We start from the raw sequence: 9,366 nt of genomic DNA on the forward strand, positions 1-9,366 counted from the left end.
TCAAGGCTCACACAACACAACACACACACACACACACACACACACACACACCTCATCAGTATTCTTCCAGTAGTGCAGGATTAAACTGTGTCGGCAGCACCAACTGCACAGGGGCAGCCTCTCATTCTTCGGATTTCTGGGGCCCACCTTTAAGACCCAAAGGCTAAAACTGGGTATTTCAGAACAACTGGAATCTTTATTCAATTACGTCTGTGGGCCCCAAGCCTGTCCCCTGTGTGTTACCCCTGCAGTTCAAACCCCACAGTGCTGTCTTCACAGCGAAAGTCAGGCAGGGATGAAGCCAAATGAAGTGTTTCTAATGAATATGTACATGGAGAGTTTGCTGGTCTTGGAACAGCTCCTGTTAGTTGTGTGAAACAATTGAAGGTCAGGTGTGTGTGTGTGTGTGTGTGTGTGTGTGTGTGTGTGTGTGTGTGTGTGTGTGTGTGTGTGTGTGTGTGTGTCATGTAAGTGTCAATAGTGGGGCAACATCAACTGAATCCATCCATCCATCCATCCATCCATCCATATATTAATATAGGTCATTTTCTAGATTAAACAAACTCAGGGAATTCAGGAAGCCTTTAAGTTGACTTCCTTAATTTCTTTAGACAACTGCAGATCCTTTTTCAGCTTATTTACACTATACTGTATTTACACATCTGGCAGTCACGTTGCAACATAAGAATTTATTTAAAGTGTTTGTCCACCTGATGAATTTAATTTAAGTCCAATATACTCTTCTTTTAGCTCTATTTTCTTCTCCACCAGCTCTTGATGGAATTATCAGGCTCTAAGTTGCTAAATCTCCGCTGTGTTCACCAGCTAGTTGCAAACTTTGTCTGTCTGCCGTCTGGCCCTGGGCTAATGGAAACTTACAGTGGATTTTGTTTGAGCTTTTTTACAGAAAAATTCTGCATCTGGAAACGATGATGCTAATGAGAGTGGTAAGAGTGAACCAAAACAGTAAGGTTGCAGGCCATAAAAGTAAAACAATGAGTTGAAAGATGCTAAAACGACCCGTTGAGGTAAAAAAGAACTGCACAGTCAGGTCATAATTATTTGTAGGTTTTGTCGCTACAAGAGACCCCTTTTACTTACTTATAGTCACTTGTTCCATTGTTGATATAAAATATTGATTATGGCAGCTTTAAATTAGATGTTTTAGTATGCATTCCGAGCGCAGAGGAGGACCATGTAATTGTGTAAAATAAAGTCTTATTGTGTTCATCGTTTACCAGACTATAGCTGTCAGAAGTGTCTTACTGTCTGTTAGATTGAATGGGTTGTGATAGACTAGATATAGAATATACATCATAATGCATATAAAATAAACATACGTTTTTTGTACAAACGTTTTTTATTTTGAAGAAGAAAATGTAAAGAGAAGAAGGTGGTAGCAGGACACAAGCAACACCTCATGAAAGATGACATAACGACAGAATGAGTAATCGTGAAGAGGCTACACATCTGTTCTGATTACACTGTTGTTCAGGTGTTGTTCAAGTGCCAAAGTCATGTGGAATTCCCCTGAAAATGTAAGCTATGACACACAAAAGGTCAACCGACACAAAACACAGGACAGATGAAACAGAGGAAAATGGCACATGGAACTCTGCTGGTCTGCATGTTGTGGTGTAGCAACAGAGCGAATTCCTTGATATGGTGAGCATTATGCAGTACACCAGCCCATTAATCAAACTGAACCACTGTGCAGATCCATTGTTTGTGTGTATGTGTGTGACTCTCTCTTTGCTCTGCAGTAAATTACTTTCCAAGTAATATAAACTTCTACGACAGGATTTTTTCCATCGAGTCAAGCAGAAGGTCATGGTCAGGGCCATGGATTCAGTTATTTGAACAATGAAAGTATGTTTGGGAAGAAATATCTCAAATCTCTAGACAAAAGATAAACAGACCAAAATGTGGCTTTAAGTGCCTTATTCAGGATTGCTTTACAGCTGTAGCTGATTTTGTCTACCACGCATTCTTGGACTCTTGTGAATCATTCATTCAAACAGCTTTTAATTATAGCGTGAAACCTTAATCTTCCTAAACTGCTTACTTATGCACTACAAGTCTTTTTCAAAGTTGATTTCTATTATCAATGACGGATGAGTTTTTGACAAGAACAGGACATATTACAGTAAATGCATTTACAGCACATGACAACATGTATCGCACATTTCTTTAGTTCCCTTAGTTTAACTTTTCTCCCTAAATAAAACACATTGTTTTAATTAAACCAGTGGTTCCCAACCATTTGGCTCGTGACCCTTTTAAAATAGCGTCTTAGCTGGGGTTCCTATAGTCATGTTTCAGATGTTTCAGAGTTGAGCAGTTTCTCCAATGAGAACTCTAAACGCTTTCATAAATAATTTGTGAATAAAATTTTGAAAATCACAAAAAATAGCAGAATTAATTATCTCACAAGCTGTCAGATTTATCTTTTGACCCTTTGGAAGGACCCGATAACTAGGTTGAGAACCACTGGACGGAAACACCGCCCAGTGGTATATAACAGCAAACGAGTATAACAGTAAAAAGAACAATATTTTTATGTTGTTTTATTAATGCCTTAGCCCAGGTATGTTTTGAATTGGCCCTCAGGTATGTTATACATCAATTTTATATTTATATTTTATAAAATAACTTTACAATGCACGATGTGGTTGTACGTCAGTAGTTTATATTAAATTACGTCCCCCTTCCATTTAGTGCCCGGCTTTTATTTCTTTTCAGTCCGTGTTTGTGTTGGCCTATTTTCTTTTTTGTCCCCCTGTACTTGTGTAAAGCGTCCTTGGGTTTCATGAAATGCGCTATATAAATCTAAGTTATTATTACGTTAGTTGCTACAACAAACTCTTAATGCTTGGCTCGTGACACAGTGACAGTGATACCCGGTTTATCTCACAATACATCCAAAGTAGGCTAAGTTACCATATGCAACACTTGAAATGCAAAGATGCATCTGTAACGTATTCTCTTATTGTAAATGAATGATTTTTTGTCTGAGCAAAACATTCATTGCAACTATATGACCTCCCGGTAACGGTAACTCAGTAATACAGTGGCAATACAGCACCGTAAAGAAAAAGCAGGTGTGGTAAAAACACTACCGCTTTGTCCAAAGCGGCCGCTAGAATCAACACAAACTGAAAGTTACATATAGCCACTTCAAAACTAGCTCCACGTCAACCAGCTTCAACAGTAAAATACTGCTTATGCCTTCATGCATCAATCATCAATGTAATATAATAATGTATCAGTCATAGGCCATTTTACTGCAGAACATGTAGTTGTTAGTTTAAGTACATTTTACTGGTAACACTTTTACTTAAATAACATTTGAATGCAGGACTTTTAGTTGTATTTAGGTGTTCTTACATTATGGTATTGGTACTTTTAGTAAAGTGAAAGATGTGAGTCCTTCTTCCACCACTTTGATTAAGTAAAAAAATTTCATCAGACCCCTGCCTATCTGCTCTGAAAGCCAGAGTGAGGTAAACAATGTCACAGAGATTTGTTTACATCAACGTCTATCCCAGACCAGGTGACGCGTCACCTTCAAACGTTCATCCCCAGCAACACTGCTTAAAACAGAATCTAACTCTAAATTGCTTTGGAACAACCTTGTGGAATTGTGTGGTTAGCTTTATATGTCAAGCGATAGCGACGTGAAACCAGTCATATAAAGTTACAGCTGTTTAAAGGACTTCATCTAGTTGTGTTTGTTTCTACTGAAGATTCTTTACACAAACACAAAAGCAATTCCTGTTGGGATCAACTTCCCAGAAGAAGGACAGTAACAGCAACAATGTTTCAGCTATAAACACAAAGCCACATAGCTTGATGATGCTTTGTTCATTTTAAGCAGTGTGATGAACAACTGAGGCTCCTCTCGCTGCCATGAGTCTCATGATCAAACTTCCTCAGCAGACACAAAGAAGTTGGTTACACAAAGACTCACTTGTCTTTATCCTTAACACCATGTTTATATGAAAACACAAGTGCTGCCTTCATAATGACTGCAAAGGTCAAAAGGGGTTCAGGATCAGTTCCTTCAAGTTATCCCACCCCTTCCCCCTCTCTCTTGGCCACATCCAGCCAAATAAAACCACTGCAACTAGTTTCATCAGACAGTCAATAGTTGCATTGATCTGGCTTGCATTCACATTGATTTTGGATACCTAAAGTGAATGTGTAAATGAGCAAACACTATTCCTGAGCTATAGCCACAAGCATATAAATACATTTAATCCATTCACTCGCACTAGTCAGACTAAGTATTGGATTTTTTTTTCAAAATAAAATCTCTTTAACTAAAGAGATGAATTAAGCCTATCTGCTGTAGCAGTGTGCTGTTAAACCACACTCAAACACATTTTAATGACCCTAACATTATCTACAGTAAGAATAGTTACATTTATATATATAAAGACAATAGAAAGTGTCTTTTCTGAAACAAATAAATATAAAGTGTTAAATCTCTGCCTTGCTTATTTGCTATTTCAGACTTCCTTCATAATTACTTCGATGAGTGCTCTAGATTATAATAATGTGATTAATGTGATAATACCACAATGCTGTATTTCAATCTTTTCCGACAGTCATTGCCTCAACTCAGGCTTTATCTCTAGCTGAGTGTTTTGACAAAGAAGAAAAACAGCCACTGTAGGGCTCACTGCATGAACAGAAGGGCTGACTATGCATTATGTATATGTGTGCGAGAAAACCTAGAGGGTGTACTGTGGACAGTCTGTGTAAATATACGTGTAAATAGCCCAAGTAGCTTTTCGGCTGAGGAAGACGCAAAAAGGCAGGCCAGTCCTGAAGAAGACCAACAGGATAAACCAGAACTATTTTCTTATCGCCAGCAACAACCATTGTAAAACTGTATTCATGACAACAACATCACATGTGCACACACAACAGTGCTGCATAGTTAACCAACTAACCGTCAGACTGGATTGGGCTCTTTGCCTGAAAGGGATTAATCATCACACTCTCTACAACAAAATATACATTATATACATGGTGCTTCTGGTTAAAGCTGCACCAGTCAATATTTTTACATTAACAATGGATCAGTTCAGAGCATTTTACCTTCTTTCAACTCACTGTTTTGGTATTACGGCCCCTAGCTTTAATAGTTTGTTCACCTTCACCACTCTCATCATCGTTGCTTTTCAGACTCTTCTTTTTAAATACATTTAGAAAACTCCCACAAACTGTCTGACTTACTGTTGGAATATTTATTAATTTACGACATTTCGATCTGTTTAACTTTCATCAGGTACCTGAATTTTTATCCAAGTTGGGCTTTCCTCCGACGCATGTGTCACATATTTAGGTGTGCAGAGACATTTTTTAAATTTGTTAAGGGACACTTTCAGTAAAAACTTCATTATGTGATAATATGTCAAGTGACCAAATGAATGCTGCTTTAAAGCCACTTTGTGTAATTGTTTTGTAATTGTAGCATATTTTAAATTATTGAGATGGCTTAAGCCAAACTGGATGTTAAGGGGCTAAGTAGTTTAATTTGGCAAAATACTGTATTTGTGACTGTAAAATGTGTGCATCATCATTGATCTGCTATCAGCTGTATTAATATGATAGTCTGAATGACATACCAGTTCCCAATGCTGCAAATCCTCTCACTGACACAAGTTTTACCCAGAAAAGTTCTAAAGTGAAAAAGTCTAAAGTGTACCGTTCCCTGTGACTGTGACGCATGGGACGATGTGGTCTCTACAGCATATCAGAAGGTCAGCCACTGAGTCAGATTGTTGTTCTCCGCCTCAGGAAACTAGATGTATGTGGGACATTGGCTGCCTCTGGGTCTGGAGGGAAAAACCTCTCACCCTCAAGACCTTTCCACAGTCCTCTCAGCTGCCAACCACACACACACACACACACACACACACACAGACAGACAGACAGGCGCACGTGCACGCGCACACACACACACAAACAAACACACACACACACACACACACACACACACACAACCTAGACACATAAATGCACTGAATTCTATCTATGGCATCCTCAACCAAGTGTGCTGGTGTGTGTCAGCCTGACCACACAACGATGCAGGGAGTCGTGTGGCTGGCGTCACTCTGTGGTAAATTAGTACTCATGTTATAAACAGATTATTTTAGTCTCTGATTACGTGCGTACCAAATGATGGCTTAGCTTAAACACCACTGACTCTGCCCAAGTGTTGTCTCTTTGATTACACAGAGGAGGTCTGGATGATAATTATGTATTATACTAAAGAAAGTTGCACAGAATGATTTCCAAAAAAGGTTAAAGGTATCACTAAAACGTCTACTACTGAATCTTCTATAAGTGGAATGGAAAAGTTTGTTGATTGGGATTATTGCAGTTGCTATTGATGGAGTTTTTGGTGGAAAGTAACTAATTACATATACTCAAATAATGTACTTTTTAAATCATGATACTTGCACCTGAGTGGCTTTATACCTCTCCATTTCAAAGGGAAATATTCTACCTTTTACTCCACTACATTTATTTGGCTGCCATAGTTACTAGTTAATTTTCAGATTATGATTTTACATAAAGAAACCCTGAAGAATATGATTTATAAAATACAATATAAAATGAAATCAGTTGTTGCCAACATTTTTGGCTTGTGAACCCTTACTGAAAAGCAGTGACTTGTTGGGCTCCACTTTATGTTTCTGATATCTTTGAGTTTTTAGCAGTTTCACCAAAAGAGACATTCCCCCTCAGAACTTCTCACATGGGTCATTTTAATAAATCAGATTTATCTTGAGACACTTAGGAGGGGCTCGACCCTTAGATTGGGAACCACAGGAGAAAACTACCTAAATGTATAGTTACCGTAAAACCAGATCCACTTCGACCTGCTCCAAGTAAAATGCTGCTTACACATTGATGCATCAGTATTAAGAATAATAATGCCATATATAATCAGAGGTCTCAAAAGTATTCACATTCATTACTCAGGTAGAAGTATAGATACTAGGGTTTAAAAAGACTTCTGTAGAAGTTGAAGTATCAACTCAAGCTTTTTACTCAAGTAAAAGTGTAAAAGTACTGGTTTCAAAACTACTTAAAGTACAAAAGTAAAAGTAATGTAAGGGGAAAAAATGCCATTAAGGACAAAAGCTTAGGCTGCGCCACAGGGGCTTATAGTGCACTACCCCACCGCCACAAAAAACATTTTTCTAAAGGCCATAATGACTATAATGTTATATTAAAATGTTAATGTTGAAAAATTTGGGATGCACCTGTTTCAGCCGCATTCATGCCCATTGAAAATGAACGCATTTTAGTACAATGTAAATACATTAAAGAACCATATATGTGTACTACTGAGCATTAACATGTCTTTCATGGAGCGGGAGATATGATGACTAGTTGCCTATAAGTATTGTAATGGTGCAAAAAGTCAAACTTCAGAGGCATGTTATTAATAGCCTTTATTGGAATGTAAATGTACATCCAAGCTTAGCTGCAGGAATTTGTGAGGGCAACGGATGTAAGATAACAAAACTGGACAAGAAAATTGCCGGTGCTTGGTTGGGACATTTCGCTCAAGTTCTCTTGAGTCTCTGCCACGGACATCTTGGTACTAGGCTACATACGTCTGCTATTTCCTTGCTGGAGTGTGACGTGATTTGTGTCATGTACAGGTGCGATGGATCATTTACAAACCAATAGGGTGTCGGAATGGTATATGTTTACTTCTCATCCAACCACAATCAAATTCACTCTATCCGGATGGCGCGATTTATCTGGATAGTTTTTTTTTTGTGTGTGTGTGTTTTTTTGAACGATGACAAGCCAAAATAAAAACAAGCTGAACTGAAATAAGAGAACGAGGCTATTTTGAAAGTGTAAGGAGTAGAAAGTACAGATAATTGCGTGAAAATGTAATGAGTAGAAGTAAAAAGTCTGCTGTAAAATAATTACTCCAGTAAAGTATAGATACCCAAAATTTCTACTTAAGTAAGGTAACAAAGTATTTGTACTTCGTTACTTGACACCTCTGTATATAATAATATATCAGTAAAAGGGGCCATTTGACTACATAAGTACTTTTACTTTTGAAACTTGAAGTATATCGTTGTACAAGTAAAGGGTCTGATGTACTTCTTCCAGCACTAATGTAAAGAATATGTCAAGTGGTTATGATGGCTTTCTGATTGCACCGTCAAGTTTCCCTTTCCATTCCCTTCTCCATCTTTCTCCGGATGCAGCCGCTGTTTCCGCATACAACCAGGAAATGAGGAGTGTTAAATGCTCCTGTGTGTCACACCAGGGTAACGCTAAGAATTACACACGGACTAGCTCAGTTTTTCTGTTGAACCCCTTCCAGTCATTACAACAAATGAAACACCTCTGCATGCATCATACACTCAGACACAGAGGCGGAAAGGGTGGAGGGTAAACTACACCCTATTTACAGACCTCATCAACCTCCTCTCTCTCTCTCTCTCAAAAAACACATGTGCACTTTCTCTTTGCTACCATGCTACACCATATCATTTTGAGAAGACCAAATGTGGGTGTTGTCTGTCTCTGGTGAAACCACGCCACACAGCTGGTTAGAGAAATGGCTGTGGCAATACCTTAATAGAAACTATGACTGTTTATGTTAGTCAGAGAGAGTTCAGTGGAAAGATAAGTGGCGATTTGAAAGAATTAACATCACCAAAATGACATGATGTACTGTATACCCTCCTCTGTGTGTATGTGTGTGTGTGTGTGTGTGTGTGTGTGTGTGTGTGTGTGTGTGTGTGTGTGTGTGTGTGTGTGTGTGTGTGTGTATGTGTGTTCTTGTTTAACTATATTTATGGGGTACAAAAACCGGGAGTCCAGTATACTTGTGGGGTCCGGACAACTTTGTGGGGCCAAAATGCTGGACCCCACAACTTTAAAGGGCTGTTTGAGGGTTAAGACTGGGTTTTAGGATTAGGGTTAGAATTAGGTTGTGGTTAGGGTGAGGGTAAGGGTTAAGGTTAGGCATTTAGTTGTGATGGTTAAGGTTAGGGTAAGGGGCTAGGGAATGCATTATGTCAATGACGGGTCCCCACAAAGATAGTGAAACGCACTGTGTGTGTGTGTGTGTGTGTGTGTGTGTGTGTGTGTGTGTGTGTGTGTGTGCAACTCTACTCTTTGGAAATCAGGGACTTATGGATCACAGGGTAACAAATAAAATTTGCAGGTTTAACCAGAAGACACGTATACTAAGAGTGAAAGCGACAGCAGACATAAAACTCACTCATTGTTGAGGTCAAGCAAGTAACCTTTAACTTGCCGACTATCAGTAGGGGAGATGACCCACACATTGCACCCTGGGTATGTAGG

This window comes from Sander lucioperca, chromosome 14, assembly GCF_008315115.2.
Source record: "Sander lucioperca isolate FBNREF2018 chromosome 14, SLUC_FBN_1.2, whole genome shotgun sequence".
In the NCBI taxonomy this organism is placed as follows: domain Eukaryota; kingdom Metazoa; phylum Chordata; class Actinopteri; order Perciformes; family Percidae; genus Sander; species Sander lucioperca.